The sequence below is a fragment of the Garra rufa genome, chromosome 18 (genome assembly GCF_049309525.1).
Source record: "Garra rufa chromosome 18, GarRuf1.0, whole genome shotgun sequence".
Classification (NCBI taxonomy): Eukaryota; Metazoa; Chordata; class Actinopteri; order Cypriniformes; family Cyprinidae; genus Garra; species Garra rufa.
Genome location: NC_133378.1, coordinates 2,062,861 through 2,088,675, shown reverse-complemented (window position 1 = coordinate 2,088,675; position 25,815 = coordinate 2,062,861). Strand labels below are relative to the sequence as shown.

General features: G+C 36.6%; 1 pseudogene; it reads left to right on the top strand.

Annotated features, from left to right (window-relative positions):
- Positions 1 to 3,206: 3,206 nt before the first annotated feature.
- The window catches only part of LOC141291443 (uncharacterized), a 55,727-nt pseudogene continuing 33,118 nt past the window's right edge, over positions 3,207 to 25,815 (top strand).

Here is a 25,815-nt window from a genome sequence, read left to right as displayed (position 1 = left end):
AGCAATACAAAACTGTACCGGTTATGTTAATTATTTTGCTTTCAAACTGAATGCAATGTAATAATATATATTTAATAATAACATTAACAGCATGCATCTATCTCTGGGTGAAAAGCTTATAATAAAATCACCAAAATATGTCTTCATAGAATGAATAGTTCGCAAACACATTTCTAGGTTATTTAAAAATAGAACATTCATGAATTATTGTATTAGAAACATTTTACTGTCTTAAGTGCACTCATTTATTAGCCTATAAATTAAAATAATAATAATAATTACTATTAGTAGTAGTATTATTTATTCACGGTGACGCAAACAGCTTATATACTGTTTCAGCTATTAAAATAATTCAGCAAAAGGGGTTGCTTCATTTCGTTTTTTTATTAAGTTAATTTAGAAAAACGTTTAGAGCATTTTATTGTTCGTTCAATATACATTTTTTTTTAAGTAACGACCAAGCAGCCAGTGGCAGACAGTGAGTTGATCATAGCTTGTGTTTGATCAGTTTTGCCTTCTCAAATCATCACGACTTGCCTACAATAAAATCTATAGGCCTAAAAGTTTTCAAGTATAAAACAATCTTAATTTCAACATTAAACTAATATAAAAGTGTTTATATTCACCGCCTGTGTTTTATCCCATTGGCAAGTAGGCTATTGTAAAATAAAGCTAAAACGCTTGTGTTTTCTGAGTCAGTGTCTCGCAAGGATGAAGTTGCCGATCGCCATTTCCTCTTTGGACGCGCCTTTAGAGAGAAATTAATCTTTACAGACTACATAATGAAATAGTTTTTGTTTTTGATTTGTTCTCTTTCGTTAAGTAATAATTTAAAGCTTTCTATAAATAGCTTGTCTTTGAGTTAATTCGCTGAGTTTTGCTGAGAAGCGCTCCTTGAGATGACATGAGGGGATCATGTTTGTTTTCAATGTTTCAAGCACCGTTTGCAACATTTTGTTGATATTGTTGATGGATTAATATTTACAGTTCCGAATAATGTATTACTCGTACCTTTATGAGCAAAAATAACGGAATATTTTAAATTGTATCCACTGCAAAAATGCAAGTGATTGCGCTGGCTCCTCTATGTCCTGCAAAGCGGCTCTCAGCACGATTGCATTTGTGCCTAATACCGCACATTTATATTATTTTAACGTTGATTTAACATTGTTTTATATTTTAACTCTTTTAGGCCTAGATCTATATTTATTTTAGGCAAGTTGTGATTATCTGAGAAGGCAAAATTGATCAAACACAATATGATCAACTCATTCTCTGCCGCTTGCCGCTTGGTCGTTACTTTAAAAATCAAAAACTTATATTTAACGAACAAAAAAATGCTCCAAATGTTTTTTTCTAAATTAACTTAATAAAAACGAAACAAAATATAATCACTTTGCATTACATACAAAACTGGACTATTTTAATAGCTGAAACAGTAGTATACGCTGTTTTGTGAGAAGAGGGGGAAAAGACGGGTTTGGTCGGATTGGGGCCCATATTACTGAATTCTGATAAACTCGGGCCAGCATCTAGGGCCTATAGATTTGAGGCCTGTGCAGGGTTCTTATGTCTGTGACAGCAATGCTCACCGTAAATAATACTAATAATTGTAATTATTATTTTAATTTGTAGACTAAAAAAATGGAGACATTAAGACAGTAAACTGTTTATTATAATGAATGCTTTATTTTTAAATAACCTTTTACAGCTTTGGAAATTATACTCATTCTTAACACGTAGACGAATTTTGGCGATTTTATTATAAGCTTTTCACCCAGAGTTAGATGCATGCTTCACTGTTAATGTTATTATTAATTAAGGCCTCTTATTACATTGCATTCAGTTTGAGAGCAAAGGAATGACAACATAACCTGTAAATTATTTGTTTTGTATTGCTTTTTACCTTCTCTCCAAACGTTTTTTTTTTACAAAATTCAGGCGATTTTATATTTTGAAAAATAAGGCAAAGCCGTTTGAAGCCGCTCTTCAATTGTTATTTTATTTTGGTGCGTTAAATTAGCATGATTTGCACTTACAAAATAGTCCTCTTTTTAGCGTTTATTTTACATTAATCATCATTAGGATAAAACACAGATGTGGTGTTTTAGCAGCTATTCTATTGGTTATTAATGTAAAATAAACGCTAAAAACATTGTTTTGTCAGTTGTATGGTCTCATATAGCCTACTATGAAAAATAAAGTTTAATAAAGGCAATACAATGCATCCAGCACCTATAAACAGGTAGCCTTATTGAATCTGGGGGCGGGGCCACAAATCCGTGAGTACAGTTTACAAACCCGTGGGAACTGATTGCGAAAGCGTGCGCACAGATTATGAATTTGTGGGTACGGATTCAAAATCCGAGGGAACGGTTTACAAAATCTGAGCTCCAGGATTGTTAATCCGTGGGCACGATTTATTAAACCGAGGGAACAGTTTAAGAATTCGTGAGTACGGTTTATAAACTGAGGGGACGAATTGCAAAACCGTCGCCATGGATTGATTATTTTTCTCCTGCAGGTGACACAGCGGGCTCCGTATGTTTACGTTTATGTTTTATATCTCAAGTGAAAACCTTCAGCGGCAGCAGCGAGCTTCCGGTGTACTAAAACGCGCTTTGTTCAAAAAAACTTTAATTTTTCGATTTGGTTTTGTTGACTTTTTAATATCTGCATTTGAACGACGTGTAATGAAAACAAAATAGAAAATATGAATGAAATTCGTTTTTGTGTTCCGGAGAAAATGTAAATATTGCATAAACCAATCATTTATTCGTTTGTTTGTTTTGAAAACAAAAAAGAGAAAACCAATTATACGTAGGTACACGGACCTATTATTAAGTTTATACAAGAATGTGAATTAAGTAAAATAATATAGAATATACATAATGCGTTTGGTCATTTGATTATTATTACGAGGGTCTTTTAACTGAATAATCGTATATTGGTATTATTAATATAAATGAAAATGTATTTATTATTATTATTATTATTTTTTTTTTGGTTTGTTTGTTTTGTTTTCCCTATGGCCTTTCCCTTCTCTACCCATCATATTAATAAATGCATACATCCTGATCCACACTCCAGTCCAGTCGGTGGCGGTAATGCACCATTAAGCTGGTTTGCCAACCGCCATAAAACACCAGAAGAAGAAGAAGAAGAAGAGATCATCCGCCCTCGACTAGAGCATGACGTCATCAGTCAGCGCGGGGTCTCCTGAGGTAAGACAGTCAGTTCACGGTGTTTCATATCATTGTACAATTACAAAAACACAGTTTGTTAAAGCAACATTTTACGGAGTCATTCTGTATCGTTTTCATCTGCTTCAGTGCTGTTTGTGCGTCTTTTCTGGCGTCTGCTGACTGATCTAAACATTCAGCCTAGCAGACAACAACAATGTGAGCAGCTAATGCTAAACAGTTGCAGTTCTTTGTTGAGTTTACACCATCACAGTTAACCACATAAATATGTCTTCAAACTTTACGTTGTTGTTTTTTTTTCTTTTTTTTTCTCAAATACCCCACAAACAAACGGATAATTAGTTACATACAAAGATGACTTTGGCAAATTGGAATGAATATACATATTTTCATGAACTGGTACTTTAACGGTGTTCTTATTGGTACTTCACACACACACACACACACACACACACACACACACACACACACACACACACACACACACACACACACACACACACATCAAGAGCTTAATTAACTTTCTGTAAAATAAATAATATGAATGAAATGAATATAACATCAATTTGTAAATGCACCAGTTTGCAGGCATTTTTTATTGTGTTTTACGTACATAAGATGCAGCAAGAAACTGACAAACGCAGTATACAAAGATGCAAAATAAATAAACAGTGCTGCTTTGTTTTTGTTTTTTTCATGGAGATCTTCTAACGTTTTTGTTCAGGTGTAATATAGTTACAAAAGAAATCGAGTTAAGTAAATGTAAAACAACACTGCAGTTTTAAAGCTAACGTGTTCAGATTAAGAACTGTGAGGGAGTTTTTCTGGTGTGCCGTTTATAAGCAGAAATTGATTTTGGTGTTAATATGATATGCAATTGTTGACGTTTATATGATACGCAGTTTTGACATGCAAATAATACACACCATGCCACTAATCCTAACCCACTGCGTATCATATGCACACCAAAGTCAATTTCTGCGTATAAATAGTACGCCAAATAGAAACAGGATTGGTGGTATTAATAAGCACATCCAAGACATAAAGGCCCGGTTTCATAGACAGGGCTTAGCCTGAGCCAGGATTAGGCCATAGTTCAATTAAGACTTTTAAGTAATTTTAATAAACACGCCTTAGAAAAAACATTACTGGTGTACATATTGAGACAAAACAAAGGCACTGAAATATTTTAGGATCAGTCAGTACACGTTTCTTTAAGTTGAAACAGCTCAGACTTACATTTTAGTGTACGACTAGGCTTAAGTCTTGTCTATGAAACCGGGGGAAAGTGTGTTTAAGTGAATAGTCCCCAAGCCGGCCACTTTGACACATTTGTGTGTATTTTGTAGTTTGGAGCAAAATGTGTATTTTCTTGTCCGTTTTGGAGCACACAGCTGCGCCACACACAAGACTAGGGAACAGCATCTTTCACACGGATTATTGTGATTAGGGCTGGGCGATATGGCAAAAAAAATTATCACAATTTTTTTCATATCAGTCGATATCGATAATTATCACGATAAATGTCAAATCTTTGTATCTATCAATTTTAAAGGCAGATTTTTACTCCTGAATGAAAGAAAAACCAGACAGTTAATTATTATTTATGGTTTATTGTCAGAACATGACATACTTTCCAAACAAAATATACAAAACGTTTTTTTTTTTTATAAAAAAAAAAAATAAGATATATAAAATAAACTAAAGTATATTTTTCAAGTGTTCAACAACCAAAAACATTACCCTACAAGTTACGTGCAAGAAAGACAAGTCTGTCTACAGTTTTCTTGTCAGCAGTGAGTACCTGACTGATAGCTTTGTGCTGCTCAATCACCCTTGCCACCATCTTTTGACGTGAGCCCCAGCTGGTAGGTGATTCTGGTATCTTGTGTCTGGGCAGTTTAAGTTCTTCCTGAGCAGTCACAAGGTCTCTTTTCTTTTTCCAAGAGTAAGAGAAGGCAGCCACTGCTTTTTTTACACAGCCCGACAGCTCGTTCCACCCTCTTGTCCTTCCCCGCTTTCTCTGAGGAAGGAATGGAAATAGATACTTCATTTGTCTTTTTTCAACACAATATTTTTTCAAATTTGTCCACAATATGTAAATAAAAAATAAAAAATATATAATATAGCAACACTCGAGCAGCACAAGGCCATCAGCATTTTGAGTAACCAGAAAAGCGCTATATAAATTAGCTTTTTACATCAGCATCATCAGGCACATGCAGAGGGGTAGGGGGGCTGCCCTTTTTTTCTTCTGGAGAGAAACTGCCCTTTTTATAATTATTATTAATATATGTAATATAGGGCTGGGCGATTAATCGAAAAGTAATCGAAATCGACATTCAGAACCTATAATCGATCAAATTTTTCCAGGTCAATTATTTCAATTACTTTCCCTTTAAAAACATTATTGCTTGTGGAGTCAGGTGACCCTGCTCCGTTACGTTATGTTTTTCCTCCGACGTGTCGATGGAGAGCTTAAGCAGTATTTATACAGTAAAAAGTATTTACAGGATATACAAGAGTAATTTTATTTAGAAGAGATACTGCTTATTTTCTACTTTTAATATTTATTATTATTTTATAAATAATTTATTTTGTTTCCAAAAGTGCAAGTTATTTATTTTCACTAATTTAAGAAAAATGTGACTTTTCGTTTTAAGCAATGTGTGTTTTAATTTCAGTTGTTCAACACTGATGTTCAATAAATAATCATAGATAGTAGATAGTGTGTGCACCCTTCATTCAAAAATCTCTCACTTGTAATATGTGAGCATATTTACTGTACAAAACTTGTCAGTGAACTATGAGGGCAAAAAAATAAATATTATTTAAATATAATTTTATTAATGAATAAAATAATCGTTCATTAATCGTAATCGGGTTAAAATGTTCAATTAATCGAGATTTTGATTTTAGGCCAAATCGCCCAGCCCTAATGTAATATATGTATATGTGAGTTTCCCTGTCAAACAATAAAGAACCCTAAATATTAAAGTACATCCTGGTTCTAGTAAACCGCCTCAAACCAGCGATTACTGCGAGGCGAATGTTCTAAAAAAACACTATTGCATTGCGATGCGCTCGCCACGAAAATATCTTTTTGTGTGTTCAACATAAGAAAAGAACTAAAACAGGTTTGAAACAAGTAAAAGGTGAGTTAATGGTGACAGAATTTTCAGTTTTGGATTAACTATCCTTTTAATGGTCAATTTAGGGTGAAATATCCTTTAATATATTTTATTTATTAAAAAGTACAAAAAGTGCCCTTTTTTCCACTTGAGCCCCTGCCCCTTAAAATGTCTCTGCATGTTCCTGAGCATCATTACTACTACCACCACCACATTAAATATAGGCTAATTTATGCATTTCAGTTTTACATATTGCTGCTTGTAATCACTAATGTTTAAGAACACATAAGTAATACAATATTGATTTAATCGTTTTAAAATTCTTTTCTTTTTATTATCATTGTTATTGTTGTTGTTATTATTATTATTACTATAACTTTTTTGTTATTAGATGGAAAACGGAGACTAACCCTTACCAATAGCCAAGTGCAGTCGATGTCCAAAAAACTGAAGTCGTGTCCATTTGTTGAGCGATGCAGCTTTTACCATGTTTGTACCACTATCAGTTGTGATCCATACTTGTCTGTTTTCACTCAGCCCCCAGGAGGTGAGTGCTTCAGTCATTCCTTGGGCAATAACTTCACCGGTATGACCTTCAGGACAGTAAGCCGTTTGAAGGCATTTGCTCTGAAGATTCCAGTCTTTGTCTATAAAATGAATTGTAAGGCTCAGATAAGGCTCCGATGTGCGACTGGACCATATATCCGAAGTAGTAGCGAAGAATTGTACATTTTGCAGCTGCCGCTCTATCGTCTCCCTACACTCAGTATACAACCGCGGAAGCGCTGTCTGCGAGAAATGTTTTCGGCAAGACTAATGGGAAGCATGTCTTTTGCAATGCAATATGCAACTGCTTTTGTGATGTCTCCATGTCTTCTCGTTTTTTTCTCGTAAGGCACGGCTTTCGAAAATGATGACATGAGACTCTGCTGGGTAGTTGCGCTGATGCTTGTACATGGTCCACGTTTACAAACACTTGTTTGGGTCTGTAGTTTCTTAGCCTCTTCGTATTCTGAAGGGTGACATTGTTTTAAATGATGAAACGGGTTTGTGGTGTTGCCTGTTTTTGATGGCACGAGTCGTCTGCACAGTTTGCGGTGCACGTCGCTCTGTTTTGTGTCGGATTTCAAAAAAACAAAATAGCTCCAGACTACTGAAGTTGAGTGACCTTTCTTATCAACAATGTCTATGACCTTCGAGCTAGTCGTGGATGGTGCATTTTCTTCACTGTCGCTCATTTTTCTTACTCCTCCGTATAGCTGTAAACTAATACTGCGTGCGGCATCTGGAAGTGCAGACTGGAAAACGCCTGCGCAGCATTACGCATAGTGCGTAAACATTATCGAGCGCTTATCGAACTGCCATTATCGCTTTATCGAAAAAACTATATCGTGATAATTATCGTTATCGAATCATCACCCAGCCCTAATTGTGATCTAACGTTTTATCAAATGTCCTGCAATTTAGCAACAGTAAAGAGTGCATTTTGAAACAATCACCAATTTAGCTGATACGTTTGGGTTTCAGGGAGGAGCGAATGTGCACCGCTGTAAAGGTAAAGAAGTGTCTTCTTTTTTTTTTTAATCATTGCAAGTCAACATCGAAAACAACAATAAAATTGGCTTAATATCACAGCTGCAGGTTTAAAGTGTAAGCAGACGTTTGATTATTTAGTTCTGTCCTCTATTGTCACAGTCAAACAGGGCTTTCATGTCCTGCGCTCTTTAGCTCTTCGCGTGAGCGTGATCTCTCTCCTGATTTGCAAATAGCAAAAATGCATCATAGACAAATGTCCTAATATTAATGCAAATAAAAACAGCTGGCGACTCTGGGAAGATACAATTTGCATGATAATGTGTATCTATGCATGTGTATGTTCTTTATTTCTCCAGTACTGATAGCAGAACGTCAGAGCTTATCGAAAGCTTATCTTTCATAACCAAGGCTGACTTAATTCTGACTTTTGGTGCCCATCTCTGTTTGTGGTATATATGCAGGAGTTTTGCTGAAACAGGGGTGCAACTAGGGAGCGATGTAATTTCTTCATTATCTTCATCTGGCGTGTTCCTGTGATAACACAGCATGGTGTTTATCTGCAGATGTCGCTGTTCTAATAGTATATCTTAAGCATAAAGCAGAACTGTTGTAAATAAATAAACATACATTTTATATTTTAAAAAGCTGCGTTCCAAACGTCTACATAATGGCACACATGCCCTGCTCACTCCAGACTCCAAGGGCTCTGTCACTTCCATTTAGAATTTGCCCTGTGAACCGCTTGGTACGAATACATGTACTGTTGCACCCCTAGTACGTATAGTGTAGGGCTGCACGCTTAATCGCACGATGTTGTGAGGCGCATTTAGTCCGTGAAGCCGGAACTTTGATCAGTAGTAAATGTCCATCACGTGCTGGAGCGGCAGTTAAAGGTGCGGTCACACTGCACTTTTCGTTCCATTGACTTCCATTCATACCCTTGCGAATGCATTAGAACGGAAACACAAGCCCGTGCGAAATATTTTCACATTTCTCTGCGTCTGAAAGTTCAGGCTTGGTGAACTCTGACCAACGAAGTCGCATTACATGACTCTGTGTGACCAACAGGAGATGGATACGTCACAGCATGACCTCTTGCTGAATGAAAATAACCGTAAATTTAAAACTCCAGCGATGTGATAAAGTGTAGTAGATTGCATTTTTGTACATTTGAAATGTATTATTAGTTGTCATATGCTGAATTTAACTTTTTAAAAAGACTGCATAGCATGACATCTTATCACAACCGTTGCAGCAGCATCCGAGGGAGTTCCGCATGCGCAAAGTCTAGTGTGACCGCGGCTTAATACACAGCCGTAAATCACTGACAAACTACGTCAAATCGCGCTCCAATTCGAATGTGATTTTGAGCATGATTTGGCTTAGCTTGTCAGTATAGTATTTATACACTATAGCAGGGGTGTCAAACATACGGCCCGCGGACCAAATGCGGCCCACTGAGGCGTCCAATACGGCCCGCAGGATGCTTTGAACAATAAAATTATATATTATTATTTTTTTTTTTTAATCATTATTATTACTTATTACACGGCTCTCTGGAATGCTTGATTCTGATTGGTCAGTTGAGACATTTGCAGGTTCATTCTTTTCAAATAATCACCGCTCCAAAGTAATAACGCATAGCCGGTACTACTTGTATGTTTAAAATCCCTCCGTGCCAACAAAGATTACCGTTTGGCGCCATCTTGTGACAAACACTGGACAACCACAATTAACAATGGAAAATTTCGACATTAATCTATTTAAATTGTCTTACTAACGTACATAGTTTGAATGTTAGTCACGTGGTACTATATCGCGAAATAAGCCCCTTCAGTGTGATACAAGACCCTCCGCGTCGGGTCCTGATCACACTGTCGGGGCTTATTTCTGCGATAACTACCAGCTGCCTGTACGTTATCCCTTACTAGTAGTAGTATTAAATAAAGTCTATGTAAGGTTTTTTTTTGTGGCAATATTATCTTTGGTTTTATTCATTTTTTAGTTTAACGTTGATTGATCTCTGACACCGTGTCTACACCGGACGCGCTGCAACAGCTAAAGTCTGTGTACACTGGACGAGACAAAGTGGCCGTTGCGAATCATTTAAATGTTGTGTGAGCACGTCATAAATAGAACACGGCAGCAGATTACTGTCGGGGATTTGCCGTGCCGCATCCAGTGTAGACAGCATAATAGCTTCTATTGTATTTTGCCGCTCGCGTCCGGTGTAGACACGGCGTAACACACATTCTAAAGCGGCGCCTAAATCAAATTTGAACACGTCGGCTAACTGAGTAACTGAGCGCGGCAAGCACTCGCGTGTATGGTAAAGGCAGCGAAGCTTGTGTGTCCTGAGAAAAAACAGGCTTTTGCCAGGATTAGCTTGTCAAGAAATACTGTGGCTAAATGAATTGAGGACCTTGCAAGAGACTTGGACCATCAGCTGAAAGACAAGTTACTTGTTGTAGGGTAAGGTCGATAGACGATGCCATCATACACCACCGATGGCCGATAGACATCAGGATGCTGAGCCGGCATCGCGATCTTCCGCCCCGCCGCAGCAGCGACCCGCTCGCGAAAAACACACACTTAATCACACTATACAGCCAGATGAAATGCATGCTTTCAATTTCTGCATCTTTATTATTATTATGAGGAAATAATAACAAGGAAGTAGTTAGTGATCACAATACAAATTACAGTGAACTCCAAACGAATTACATGAACTAGTTCGTTTACATTAATAAATGAGGCATACAAAAACAGCAGACAAAAAATCTAAATAATTTAAATTAAATTAGATCAAATAAACTACACCAAATATGCCTTTTTCATGGTTTTACCATAACGAACAGAGCTTGGAACAAAAAACGAGAATATCTTATTTTCCATCGAAATACGAACGTACAATACAAAGCCTAGTATACATTATAAATAACAGTTTATCATTCAAATACATTGGGAATATGGAAACACTTGGATTTGTGCCGAATTACAGAGATATGTGAGCCCAACGCCTGCTATTTTTAGTTTCGCTTTGTTTTGGTTTCTTAACTTTATATATATTTTGTTTTATTCCTGTTCTGTTCTGAATACCGTTACATTTAAATGATTCATTTTGGAGTCAGAGTAACTAACTAATATCTGTGTTTAGTAGCGCCGATTTAAAGTCAGGCACGTCTGCGGGCAGCCCCGTGTTGTTGGTGCGGTAAAACGCGCTGCTGTGAAGGACCCCAAGCCAAAAGTTTTGTAAGATTCAATAACAGTTCTGAGAGATAAAGGCAAGGCTTAAATTCTGATATTTCAAAATCCCATGGCCATATGTGTACTATATATTACTAGTAAACTATGAAGTGTTGCTTCACTTAGTGCAAGAAAATCATAGGTCCGTCAGGAACTGGCATAATGCTACGGCTAGTTAAAGGTTTGCTTACTTGCAGTTAAGTTTAAGGACTGTAGTCGAAAACGTTCAGCAGATTGCTAACATATTAGCCCCAATGTTATAAGTTTTGTTTTATTTTTCCTGTACTGGAGTCGGAGAATTTCACTGTGTCCGTGGGGTGGAGAAGGCAGCAGCGGCGGCTCTCACAAACAATGCAGCGTTGTGATACTCCGCCTCGCTCAGAGACAGTAATATGCGGAGGGTGGTTATATCTGAGAGAGAGAGGGTGGTTATATCCGCTGGTCTGGTAATAAAAAAAATGCATTCTAATTACTTGTGGGTGGGTCGAGCGTGGATGAGATAAATCAATAATGATGTAAACATTAACTACATTTTCTAAAATCTGAACCTGGGTTTTGTGGTCAGGACCGTGGCGCCAGCTTCCTTTTAAATATACTTTGATGATTGCACCTGATGCGACCGTCCTCTCCGTCACCTCAGATACTGCGAGTTTATACCTATGGTCACGTCCAAATGTCAGTAAACTTAATTTTTTCAGCATGGATTTGGCTTAAAAGCACGAGTGATTAAGTCCTATATAAGTGTGCAGCGATGGGAAAGTCAGCTGTTAAAATGAACCATCCATTTTTTTAATGCTGTATAGTTTACAAGATAAAATATCTTTCTCTTTTTTATGTTGTAGATTTAAGTAACAAATGAGAAACGCTAAATTATTTAATACATTTTCAGACAAAGGTCGTCCCCATGATTCCCAGTTTGATTTAAGATAATTAAACCAATAACGAAATAACATTCAATAATGAAAAGAATATGTAAAACTATGGTATTTGGGGTAAAAGTCGCCCCTGCTGTTGGGGCTGAAGACACAATAATTTACAAGATAATTAATAGATGACTGACTTTTCAATTTGTTGACATGACATGGTTCGATTAAGATAGTAAATAACATATTTTATTATGGTGGTTGTCCACCAAAGATAATCATCAGGTTTATAATGAAACCATTATATTTAAAAACATAAGACATGTCATATACAAATATAATTTGTTGTTACTACTGTAAATCTATATTAAATTATTATAGGATCTCCTTCAGTACTTTCAGAAATTTCACTTTAAAAAATGATTTCTATATTTTAAATTACGTTTTATATTATCATTTTAATGACTTTAGCCTATATTTATTTATTTTTTGATTCTTGTATTTATCAAAATAAGCAGAAAATAGTACAAACATTGCTAACGTGATTGTTTTGAACAGGTAGCCTATAACTACGACATTATTTATAAAACCCCACAAAAACATTATTTTGTGCTGGTGAGTCTTTTAAGCCGTGATTGTGGTGCATATGATACACACAATTGTTATTTTTATGTTAATCAGGTCAATGACGGTTATGCACAACATTCTTCCGGGTTACAAAACAGCCTTAACTACAGCGAAGTTCTTCTATAGCCGGTGTTTACAGGAGCTACCACAAATAACAGTTTCGGATGTACAGCCAAACGGACGTCCAGAGCCCAGAGTACTCTGTTAAATAAGGGATTTAAGTTTTACGCCTCCTCATTTATTCATAATTATGAAGATATGTAGTATAGCTTTTTCTAATGGCACCCAGCGATGACGTTACAGCGTTAACGTTACACTCTAAAAAGTGCTGGGTTAAAAAATAACCCAACCATAACCCAGCTGCTGGGTAACTATGGGACAGAACACGCGTTGGGTTGTTTTGACCCAAGTGCTGGGTTAAATCATTTGACCCAAAATGCTGGGTTGTTTATTTGACCCAACCAGTGGGTCAGATTAACTGTGTTGCTGGGTTAAAAACTACCTAAATATTGGGTTATTTGTTGTCTAATTGCCTTGCTACCTTTATATTTACCAATAATAATATATAAATCACAAAAGAATGTAAAATTATTATTGTTTTTCTGTAGTACAGTTACACAACACAAAAAAATGCATCTGTAAATGTCAATTTAATGAGTTTTCAATTTAATACAGTTTTCAAATAGGTGCAGCTGTCACACATTTTGTCCAACCCTTACAGACACAAATAACGGTTTTAGTAGATCAGTTTCCTTTAATCACAAAACTGTAAACAAGGCACAATATATTCCTATTCTTTATGTCAACATTGCAGCAGCAGAACACTCAAAAATGAATTATTACCACATTAGAATCATTCCAAACATCGTGCCATTAAAACTAAGCCAAACAAAGAGTCCACTAGACAATTCTTACAATTTAAAACATGTTACAAGTGGATAAAAAAAAAAAAAAAAAAAATTTGCCCTCAAAAACTTCACACATGAAGACTTATGTCCATCAATATGATATACTGCAAGCTGGAGAAATTCCCAGGCAACAAGTCCGCTTCAATGGCATGGCCTGGAAAAATGGCGAAGGTCTAGAAATGTTGTTGTCTCATCCCAAGGCTCAAATCCACCATGTTGGTCCCCACCTGTTAATTATACGGCATTTAGTCTTGCAACATTACATTTTAAGTTAAGTGTATTTTATGAACATAAACACAGAGGCATGAAATAAATGCTCATTTTACTTCTCAACTTTTTATACAGTTGTGGTCAAAATTATTAGAACATTAGTATTTTAACCAGCTAAATAAGGTTTTAAGTCAGTGATTTCTATCTTTTGCTGTAGTGTGACAGTAGGAAATATCGGTTTACATTTCCATTCATTTTGCCATTAATTGTGATAATCCAGTGATATTTTTGTTTGCACAACAGCCAGTGCTCCACACAGGATCTGTTCCCATCATCATCCAGAAGAACAGCGTCTCCAAGATGCTTCAAGAGACCTAACTGCAAAGCTACAGTACTGTTAAAAGTTTTAAGCACTTGTCTAAAAATGTCATAAAATGATGCTGTCACAAATAATGTCATAAATAAATGTTCTTTATCAATTAACCTTGATTAACTAAATTAAATCAACATTTGGTTTGACCATCCTTTTACGTTTAAAGCAGCTTTTGCCCTACATTAGGTGCACTTGCACATAGTTTTTCAGGTAGCTTTGCAGGTAGGTCTCTTGAAGCATCTTGGAGACGTTGTCACAGTTCTTCTGGATTCTGTCTCAGTTTGTTCTGTTTCTTCATGTCATTCCAGACAGACTGGATGATGATGAGATCAGATCTCTGTCTGGAGGATTGGCTGTTGTGCAAACAAAAACCTCACTGGATTAATTGAAGGCAAAATGAATGTAAACTGATATTTCTTATATCTGTGCTGACACACTACAGCAAAAGATAACAAACACTGACTTAAAATCATTTTTTAGCTGGTGAAAATACTACTGTTATAATAATTTTGGCCACCACTGTGTTTATATATATATATATATATATATATATATATATATATATATATATACACACACACCCTTATTAGAGCAGAAAACGTAAAACAAAACTTACAGGTTGTACGTCAATGAATGGCCTCCGGGATTTCGTGGTTGTGTGTCTGAAGACCTTTTATCCAGAGTGGGCAGGACTTTGAAAGCACTTTCCCCTTTAGCATCTAAACCATAGGAATAATATGCAAACTGTGAAACATATTTTATAATCAAAACAACAAACTGAAACACTTTCATATGAAGATTTCTTCATTCCTTTAAATAATGCAAATTAATTCCCACCCTTATTCAACTACTGCAGGTTAAGTTTAGGTATGGGGTCAGATTCAGGGATGTAGAATATGCACATGCAGAATAAGGCATCAGTATGTGCTTCATAAGTACTAATTAACAGCCAATATACAAGCTAATAAGCAACTAGTTAAGTGTTACTGTACCATTGTATTTACCCGTTTATGTGTGTCAAATACAGTTGCATATTGTTTTTACAGATTGACATATTATAAGAAAAAGCTTACCTTAAGTCATGTCACCCAGGAATGTCCCTTGCTGAGCAGCACTGGCAAGAATTAGGTCTGCAACTGTAGCCCAGTCTTCAAAAAGTCTGCCTCTGGATATAGCTTCCTAAAGTCTTGTGAAATCTGATCAAATCTGGAAAACAAATGTGGTTCAATAAGTTTAAGGTTTATACTGGTCTCCTAGTTTGTAATGCAACACAAGCATTCACTAAAATAGAGGAAGAGTAAGGGGCCGTTCACATGCCGCGCCTAAAAACGCGTGAAAACGCAAGGCGCGTCGCTTTCTCTCATTCTTTCCAAAACGCAGCTTGCTCTCCCATGGCGTCTGCCGTTGCTAAGCAACCATGTCCCGCGCCTGGAAAAACGAGCTTCCAATATGAGCCAGTGTTGCCAGACGTACGATAATTATCGTATTTGTACCATAATTTTGACCTCTGTACGATGTACGATCAATAATACCACAATGTACGATAATTTCAGAATTTTGTGACACCATGGTCGTTGTAATTATAAGAGCTTCTATTCTCAAAGATCTAGCTGTGTGGATACTACATCTACCTTCATGATTGTGAGGAGACGTGAACGTGGCGTTACGCATGCATTTCATCCAATCTTACGTCTTCTCAACCAATATCATTGTGGAGAATGGCTCTCTCTCACAAGCACAAGTTAACGTTCCTGTCGCACTTAGGTCAGTTGTTTCAAAACTGAGGTTGTTAGTTTAACAATAAAGTATAGAAAATGAGTGCTGAAAAGGATAAATAGCTGTAACATCTAGATAAATATCTTTATTTTGAACGTTTGACTCAAATACGATAATTTTCTCCCAAATACGATAATTTTGAGCTTCTGGTACGATACTTGGACATTTCCAATCTGGCAACACTGATATGAGCGTATATTGGCATCTACATTTTAAATAACGAACTTCAGTGCGCAAAAAACGCGACATGTGAACGGCCACATACACCACGAGAGATTAAGTCTAACTTTACATACTGTAGCTAAGACAACATTACATTTAAGTAATAAACAATAGTACATACCAGTCATATTGTGGTTTAACGTTATTAAAGTAAGGGACATAGCGTTTTAGCTAATGCAGATACCTCAAGGAAAAAAGCGCGAAAATGCTCAACATAAAACATATGGACCTATCGTTGGATTCGGCACGTCGCAGACATTTACTTGAAAAAATATGCCCTTAAAAGATCAATTTTTGTATGAAATTATCTAATTTGGACAAAACATTACAAAGCCATACAGTATGCAGACAGTAAAGGAACTTACCCCCGTATTTCTCTGACCTACTCTTTCCATAAGGCGTTAAAATAAAGGCCATATGTATACTGTAATTTATACAAATAACACTACACACACACACACACTTTATACAACAATAAAGCGATTGTTGAGGCAAAAAAGTACATCGCTAGGCTGCTTAAGTTACAACGTTCGTCATTCACGGAATAAAATGCCAACCCCGCACAGCGACATATCAAATATTGCATTAAACAGTGAAATCAGTGTGCTCTAAAACACAACTTATTAAAAATAAAGGTAAATAATTATATAATCATATTATTAATTTACCTTATAATCCTGCTTGCTGCGAGGTGCCTGACCGCCTGGCGACGAGACGAGTGAAGAATCCAGAATGTTCGATGAAGTGAAAAAAATAAACAAACCGGTTGGGTCAAAATAACCCAACCCTGGTGTTCATAGTGAAAGAACCCCTTATAGTCCAATTGACCCAGCATGATCAACCCAACTGTGTGTTTACAGTGCCTCAAACAACCCAGAATTTTGACCCAGCACAATTAACCCAGCAATGTGTTTACAAAAATAACCCAGCACTTTTTAGAGTGTAGCTACATTAACGTTAACGTTAGTTAGTTTAGACTTGTATGTTATCAGTACTTCAGCCTTTTTGCTCGCAGGCGATTACAACAATCAAATGAAGACTGCATTTTAGCGATGTTGTTATAGTACCAATTACTACGATGTCCGTGTAGTCAACCTTTTATGTTAGGTAATCCATCTGACTAAGTTAGGTCTAATGTTTAGGTAGACTGCTGTTCTTTGGTGTTTCACAATAGTAAAACATTGTTAGAATAATGACAAATGTGATGATCGAATGCTGTATCTTCTTGTCCACCAGTTTCAAACAAAGACAGGTTGACCGGTAATGTCAGCGTCACAGCAGCTTGGTCCATGCAGAAGAATGAGAAACCACACAGCTTGAGAGGAGGCTAATGTTTAGGGAAGGGTTTGGGTATTCTGTACAAATCTTAATTCAGGGTTATTTGTTCTGGTAACTGTTTAAGTTGCAAAATTCACTTCAAAAACACTTCAAAGGACACATCAGTGACAATCTTTGTCCAATTGTCAACAGACCATCAGTCAAACTCACTATGAAAAATGAAAGTTTTCATATGAAGTTCAAAATGAAGTTTTCATATATAAATTCAGGAATCACGAATATGACAAAATAATATTATTTTATATATATTAATTGTATAGCTATAATAGTTGTATCGAATGAGGTAAATGAGGAAATTACAGTGCCTTGAATTAATTAAACAATGTTTAATTTCGCTCTCTGGAAATGTAAAGAAAAAATACAGTTTTTACTTGGAATTCGTTTTTAATCCCTGGTTTTAAACAAGCATATACATGAGATAATTTATATATTATTGCTTGAATAAATGTTTCAAAATAGTGCTAGACATTTTATAATTAAGGAAATTAAACAGACCTAGGCGTTTGAAAAGACATAGTGAAATGTAGACAAAAAACAAAAAGGCCAAATGTGCTGCACTGGTCTCTCAGTGTAATCAACGGTGCTCTTTGGATATTTAGAGGTACATATCAAGCTAAGAAGATGAAGTACTCCAAGGCACTCGTGAAGTAAAAAGCCTTTAATTCAATGGGCTAAATCTTTTAAAAAGTTAAAAGAGTAGATCTACGCGTTTCGGCTCAATCAGCTTTCTTCAGGATACAGATCAGTAGTTCAAACCAGTGTTCTTAAACCATCAGAAACAATCACAAGCAGCTGGTTAAACAGTGGGAGTGGCTAGAGCTATCCTCCTTGTGCATGGGAGTGGCTAAAGCCTTCCTAATACCCAAAAAATAAAAATAAACACAACTAATAATACAACAATACTAATAGTAATATACATACCTATAAAGTCTGCATACATACAACAGTAGAAATATCAAGAGGAAATTGATAATCACAGAAAAGGTAAAAAATTAATTTCTTCATTAACTCCAGGAGGCTTAGTTCCCTTAAGTGTATAAATCCAGAAAGTTTCTTGTTGTAAAAGCTGTTTTAGTCTATCTCCTCCTCTTATTGAGCATGAGATAGATTCAATTCCAATCACCTTAAGAGAACTCTCACTAGCATGACCAGCTTCGTTGTAATGCCTTGCCATAGGATACAACATATTTTTTGATCGAATGGCATATTTATGTTCAGACACTCTTAAACGTAATTTCCTTTTAGTTTGACCAATATAAAAATGTCCACATTCACATTCTAGCCTATATACTACATATGAAGAATTACCATTAATAAATGACTCAATTGGATATACTTTGCCAGAAATTACATCATTAAAATTATTTGTTCTCACCATGTTGCCACAGTGTTTACAACTTCCACATCTAAAATAGCTGGTTAGAGAACCAAGCCATGTTTTCTTTTCAGGGGCTGGGAGATAACTACGTACTACCTTATTTCTTATAGTTGGCGGATGTCTATAGCAAATCAATGGTTTTTCTGGAAAAATTGTCCCCAAAGTACTATCACTCTCTACAATGTCCCAATTGGAATTTATAATATGTTTAATTTGTGTAGCTTCACGACTATATGTTGAAAAAGAAACCCGATTAAAATTAGCATGTGAATGTTGTTGTACATTTTTCTTTTTACTCAATAATTGTTTCCTATCCAAAGATTTCACTCTTTCCGAGGCTCTTTGTAAATCTTCCGATTTGTAGCCTCTTTGTCGAAACCGACTAGTCATATCATTAGGGGTGGGTATCGTTTGAATTTTATCGATTTCGATTCCGATTCCGATTCCACTTATCGATTCCGATTCTTTTCGATTCCCAGTTTCGATTCCGATTTAGTAAAAAAAAAAAAAAAACAACAAACACAAAAGTCAAACATTAATATATTAAACATGTTTATTTTCAGTGCTAGCTTGCAACATATTATTTTATTACAGGGGTTCTCAACCTTTTTTATATCAGGGCCCCCTTCTTCTCGGGTCAGTTTTGCAAGGCCCCCCTATGCCTGACATTTCCTCTAAAGGTGTTTATTTTTTAACCTTTTTTATTAACCTAAACATTAGTTTTGCCTTTTTATTTTCTCCTGCATGTTATTAAAAAAAATCAAGCAAACTTTAAATTAAAGCTATACTTTTGAATTTAAAAGAAAATCCTCTGCTCTAACTTTTTAACATGAATACACACATACAGATTTAAAGCACCTAAATTATTTAATTCAGACATTCTTCACAACTTCAGAGTACTCTTTCTTAAGTGACTGAATATCTACTGTTTGTATTCATTATAAAATAAACATATAAATGAAAAATACAGTAAATACATTGTAAATCTGTTTATGCTGGTGCTCATATGTGCTTAAACACCACAGACCCTTACAAGATCCACCTCTATGGGTAAGCATTCATTATAAAAAAACTCACAGGACATTCATTTTGAAAACTATGCAAATATTTTGAAATTTCACGCAAAAATACTATGGATCAGAGCACCGAAAGCATGAATAGTTTGTGAATCAACAGCGGACTTATGCGTGCCTAATGTACGACTCCGATATACAAGAATGAATACATTAGGCACGCGCGAGTTCGTTACTATTACTCTGGTCATCTTTGCCTTTACATTACCGGGAGAGTTTGTTTCATGCAGCCAAGAGATAAAGTAGATACCTGTCTTCCCGCGGGGGTATAAGTGACTTTTATGTGGGCTTTTGCAGGACGAAATAACATATATTCCTTCTGGAGTGGGCGGGCGCAGGACTAAAATCCGTCCCTTGCAGATCTCTAAGATGAAGTTTGCGTGCAGCGGTAGATTTGTCTTCGGTTTTTACAAAGCGTAGACACACTTTTAAACGCTTACCGTGATCCATCTTTTCGACTGATGTTTACATTACCACGTAAAGTCCTGGCAGATTGCACGCGCGGAAGGTCCTGGCAGATCACTAGATGGAAAAAATGCACCCTGGAATCGAAACGAGGAATCGAAATTTTAATATTATAACAAGTATCCGATTCTTTATCTTAAGTATCCGATTCCAGAATCGGAATCGATTTTCGATTCCCAACCCTACATATCATGTAATTGAAATTCAGAATCATTTTCTGAGTCACAAATACGTTTCAGTCTTAGGAATTGACCATGAGGGATATTATCGATCAACCAAGGTGGATGGAAGCTGTTAGCTCTAAGAATGGTATTTCGATCTGTTAGTTTCCTAAAAATAGAAGTATGTAAATCACCATTAACATCCTTAGCTATTTTTAAATCCAGAAAATTAATTTCTGACCCCGAATACTCCAGACTTAATTTCAAATTAGGATTGTGCCATTAATATATTCATGAAACAAGTGTAATTCAGAATCCGAACCTGACCAAATCAACAAGATATCATCAATATATTTACCCCAGAAAACAATTTTATCCAAAAATAGATGGAGTTGAAAAAATATATCTTTCTTCCCACAATCCCAAAAGGAGGCAAACTTCCTTGAGGTCTATCACCCAGATATCGTTTTGCAGCCTCAAGTCCCCTCTGCATGATCAATGTTAGCATACAACGATTCAATGTCCATAGTTACAAACAACGATTCACCTACATTTTTTATATCATTAATCTTATTCAGCACATGAGTACTATTCAATTCAAGTTTATTTGTATAGCGCTTTTCACAATACAAATCGTTGCAAAGCAGCTGTACAAAAAATGTAGGCTACTACAATATATTTAGTAGCTTATTAGTGGTGACTACTGTATGTTAAGTCGATGTACATATGGTATAAATATAAAAAAAAAGTAATGGTGTAATCAAAAACAGATGATGAACACTAATAGTAATGATTATGTGTTGCAATCAAACTTGTAGAAAATTTGTGTAGTGCTGTATGTTGTTTCAAGGCTGGCATCATCTGCGGTCCTCTGGGGGGTTGGCATCATCTCTTCTTCTGAATCCGGGCTGAATCTTGTGTAATTCCTAGTTACCACGGGATGGAAATCCTGTGGCAGAAACAGAGAAACAAATAGAGAAATAATTAGTGTAGCTGCTGTTCCAACCAAGCAAAAATTGTGTGTTTTGCCCAAGCTGAAAAATGTTGATGTATGTGTTCAGATGTAACTGAAGTACAACGTTATGAGATCCATTATGTGAATGCTTGGCTAAAGAGATGAGTCTTTAATCTAGATTTAAATATACAGAGTGTGTCTGAACCCCGAACGTTATCAGGAAGGCTATTCCAGATTTTTGGAGCCAAATGTGAAAAGGCTCTCCCTCCTTTAGTGGACTTTACTATCTTAGTACTCACATAGTGAAATGTGTCTAATAAATCCAAAAAGAAAGAGAAGCATTGGACATAATCAAAATATTCGAGTCATTTATTAGGAATACCATTTTGTTAACAATTAAGATGCTGCATGTGTTTATCCAGTCTAATCGAAGACTTTCCCAACAAAAATCCCAACCCCTGTCAGAAAATACATAAAACTGACATTACTGAGCTATATGCGTTTAAAAGTAGTCTAATAAAATGGTACAGTGGCATTGCTCAGTTCAACCTGTTGGGAAATCGGGCATTTTGTCCCGCGTCAGCATTTATTCAACAGTTAATAACGCTCAACATTCAAAAGATAAATATTATTCAGCCAATAAAGTGTAGGTCTATGTAATTCATAGAAAATTGTGTCTAGTACTATATAAATTGCAAAGGTTTAATTGGCATCTTTATTTCAACCGTCGTCGACCCCCTTCAATTATATCTTCTGTCATAAAATGCCGACTGCAGACAGTGGTGTGTCTCCTTATAACGAAATTATCACGTCTAATATTTCGGACCCAAATCGTCCTGACTGGTTCATCCTTTGGGAACTGGTGGAAACTTACCCCTGAGTTAATTTTCCCCGAAACAGAGTATCTCGGCACACAACAAAAACTGCTGTTCGGATGTTCCCGTTTCTGATATTTTAACATTCGTGACATTTTAATTAAACCAAATAGTCTACGCAAAAGTTTGATCACAAGTAAGAAGTGTATTAATAATTAAACGAAGCGAAATTCAACAGTTACATCAGAGATCACCTAGGCTACTGCTGCATCTGTGTACGGAAGTGAAAAGCGGAAGTGATTAGTCCTGTTTTCCGGTTCGAACGCTGGGCGCTTCGCATAACCCGAATTCTGGTGAAGAACAATGCCCTGTGTCAAAAATAGACTCGGCGCCGAAACAATCGCAGCACAGAAGTGCTTCTGCTCTGCTTCTGCTACGCGCCGCCTCTGTGTGTGGTGTGAATGCTCTTATCTGTTAACATGGGAGCCCAAAAAAATATGCGCTGCTTACGTCCTGCTTACGCGTGCAGAGTGAAACCGGCGTTATCGCGCTGATGTGACCGAGCCCGACCCGAACCAGAGCATCCTTTCTAAATATCTGTCTATCTTATCTAATATCTGTCCGAACCCAACCCTACCGTCGGGCTTGGGTCGGGTATCCATCCCCTAATGTACAGCTGTAGAGACTACTATGAATTGATGGAATTATTTTATGGTCCTTCAGACTTATCCTTTAATACAACATGAACAAATATATAAAGTGAACTAGAGTATTGTTATTATCTGACATACACTTGACAGTACTTTTTTTATAGTTAGCATTACTACTTCTGGTTTTCTGAAGTACATCAGCGCTTTTTATAGCAGAGAATTCTGGGCAGAATTAAAAGATTCTCACTAGATCTCACAGCAACCTTATTCATTGTGCAGCAAATTCAAGCTCTTTTCACTTCCTCCAGCAGTAACTGTGTTGCAAAATCAGCTTAGTTTGTTTGTGTTGCAGTCCGAGCTGATAAACGGTCCACAATGGGCAGATCAAGTGCAGCAGGGTTTAGTTTTGTTTGCCGTTTGATGTTTCTCATATGCAACATAAATGGCAGCACTTCTGAGTTGAACACAATGGTTGCGCCTGTGCAATTGCTCATAAAAAAAAAAACAGTCGTACCGCCATAAAAAATGGTTGCAGTCTGGGGCCCTGTAATAATAACGCAAGTGTCACGTCGTTTTGCAGCGGTGTGTACACAGTATACCATAGCGCATGTTTTCATATCAGTACTAAGTAGGGCTGGGCGATTTTGCCTAAAAAAAAATCTTCGATTTTTAAGGAAAAATTTGAGTTTCGATTAGATTTTCGTTTTTTTTTTTTTTTTTTTCTCCAATGCACTTAAATGACTGCAGACATCAGATATAGTGTCAAAAGTGCAACTTTATTGCTATGATTGTCCTCAAGAGTTAAAATGCGTAGAATCCCAAAACAAAAAGTAAATGAGGCTCTGTCATTCAACAATTTCAAGCTTTAACCCAGGTTTAAGCAAAAGTGCAACAACTTCAGTAGCTCAATTTTTCTGTTCAAGAAATCAGATAATTACAAATTTTGTTACATATAACATTAAAATTAAAAAATAAACTCTTCTCAGTATAGTGTGAATATAAAAAATGAAACATGCCTGTGGCAGACATATAGCCTGCTCAAAGAGTGAACAAATGTAAACTTCTATCTATAACAACAAAACACGTGCTTGTTAGATCTCTGAAACATTGTGCATGCTCATTCTAAACATTTTTTGCAAGAAAGATGAGCCTGTCCACAGCTTCTGGCTTAAGACAGGCCCGGTTGCAGGTAACTATTCCCCCACCCACACTAAATACCCTCTCTGAGGGGGCACTAGTGGCTGGAATAGAAAGATATTTTTTAGCCAGTAAGCTTAGCCTTGGAAAGTTGGGCTGATGCAGCTTCCACCATTCAAGAGGATCTGTGTCTGGCTCTATGTCTGGAATAAGGAAATACGTTGCAAGCTCAGTCTCAATTTTTGTTTTCTCAGATTGTGGGTGTGGCGTGGTGGATGGTGCACTGTTTTTAAAGAAGGCACCCAGAGTCATTTTCTTTTATGGTGGGGTGTTCTCTTGAACAGCTGAGGGACCAGCTTCCTCTGTGGTAGAGTTGCAGAGAGCAGAGATCTCAGAGACCGCTCTTTTTTTGACAACTTCCAGTTTGCTAGCATCAATGTAGGTTGTACGGAACCTCGTGTCTAAAAGTGTGGCCATGTCCAAAAGTTCCTCTTTCTCCAAATCACAGCTCACTGCGGATCTTTTCCCGAGTTGTATTGTACAGGTGAGGCAGCGCTACATCGGCGAAATACTTGCGACTGGGGACAACGTACCTCGCATCTAATACTTTCAGCATGTGATTAAAGCCTCGCTTTTCGACAGAATAAATTGGCAGCATGTCTGTGGCAATAAAACGTGATCGCCTCTGTAATCGCTTTCCAACGCGCTCCGTTCTTATCATAAGGCACACAGTTTGTAAAGCTCTCAGGAAGTGTAGTTTGCTTTTTAGCAGGTGTCCTAGAGGAGCCGTTTTCACTACGGAGCCGGCTGCACTTCTTCCATTCTTCGGGATGTTTATTCCTCAGGTGCTGGAAAAGATTTGTTGTACTGCTGCTTCCAGTAGCAACAGCCTTGAAACATATTTTGCAGCAAGGCTTCGTCTGTGTTTTGTCTGCTGCATCAAAACCAAACCAGTTCCAAATTACGGAATTACCTGTGCCTTTCTTTGGAAGTAGTTCTCTGCTACATGCTGCCATGTTGTTTTGACTGTGTTACGCGGGGCGGGGGCTGGCTCATATCGCGCTACGGTAACGCACAAGGACGAAACGTGGAAAAGTCCGAAAAAACTATTGTGGCAAAAAACTAAATAAAATAAAAATCGTTTTTAACTACAAAATCGATAAATCGATTACATCGATTTTTTGCCCAGCCCTAGCACTAAGTGATTAATTTAACAACATTTTCCCATTTGGTGATCAAATAAACTCTTGTAGACCACCGCTTGAATTGAAGACGACATGTCCTGGGAATGTGATGAAGGATAGCTGCGAGTTCTTCTCCACACAGCACTGCACTTTTGCCCGGTTCGTGACTAACATAATTTGATTAGATAATCGCAAAGGTTCTAGAATAGAAGCAGTTAAATTGTGAAAGTACACAGTTTCCATATGTATGTAATTTCAATACTGTGGCCTTCGTGTAGATATTTAAAGATGGCCATTTTTAGCTTGACTGTTGATGTAATGGTAACACTTTACAATGAGTCCATCTGTAACATTAGGATTGATAAAAGTTATTTAAAGCTATAGAATATAAGTATTGTTCCCTGATAGAGTGTGTTAATTTCTTTAAAAAATTGTATCTGTATTAGTCACTTTTTTTTTTTTTTTTTTTGCTGGATTAATAGATAATCCATATCAGAATGGTAATACATTTACTCACATGTTCACTTTCTAATAACCATGTATCCAATATCGCCACTTGCCATT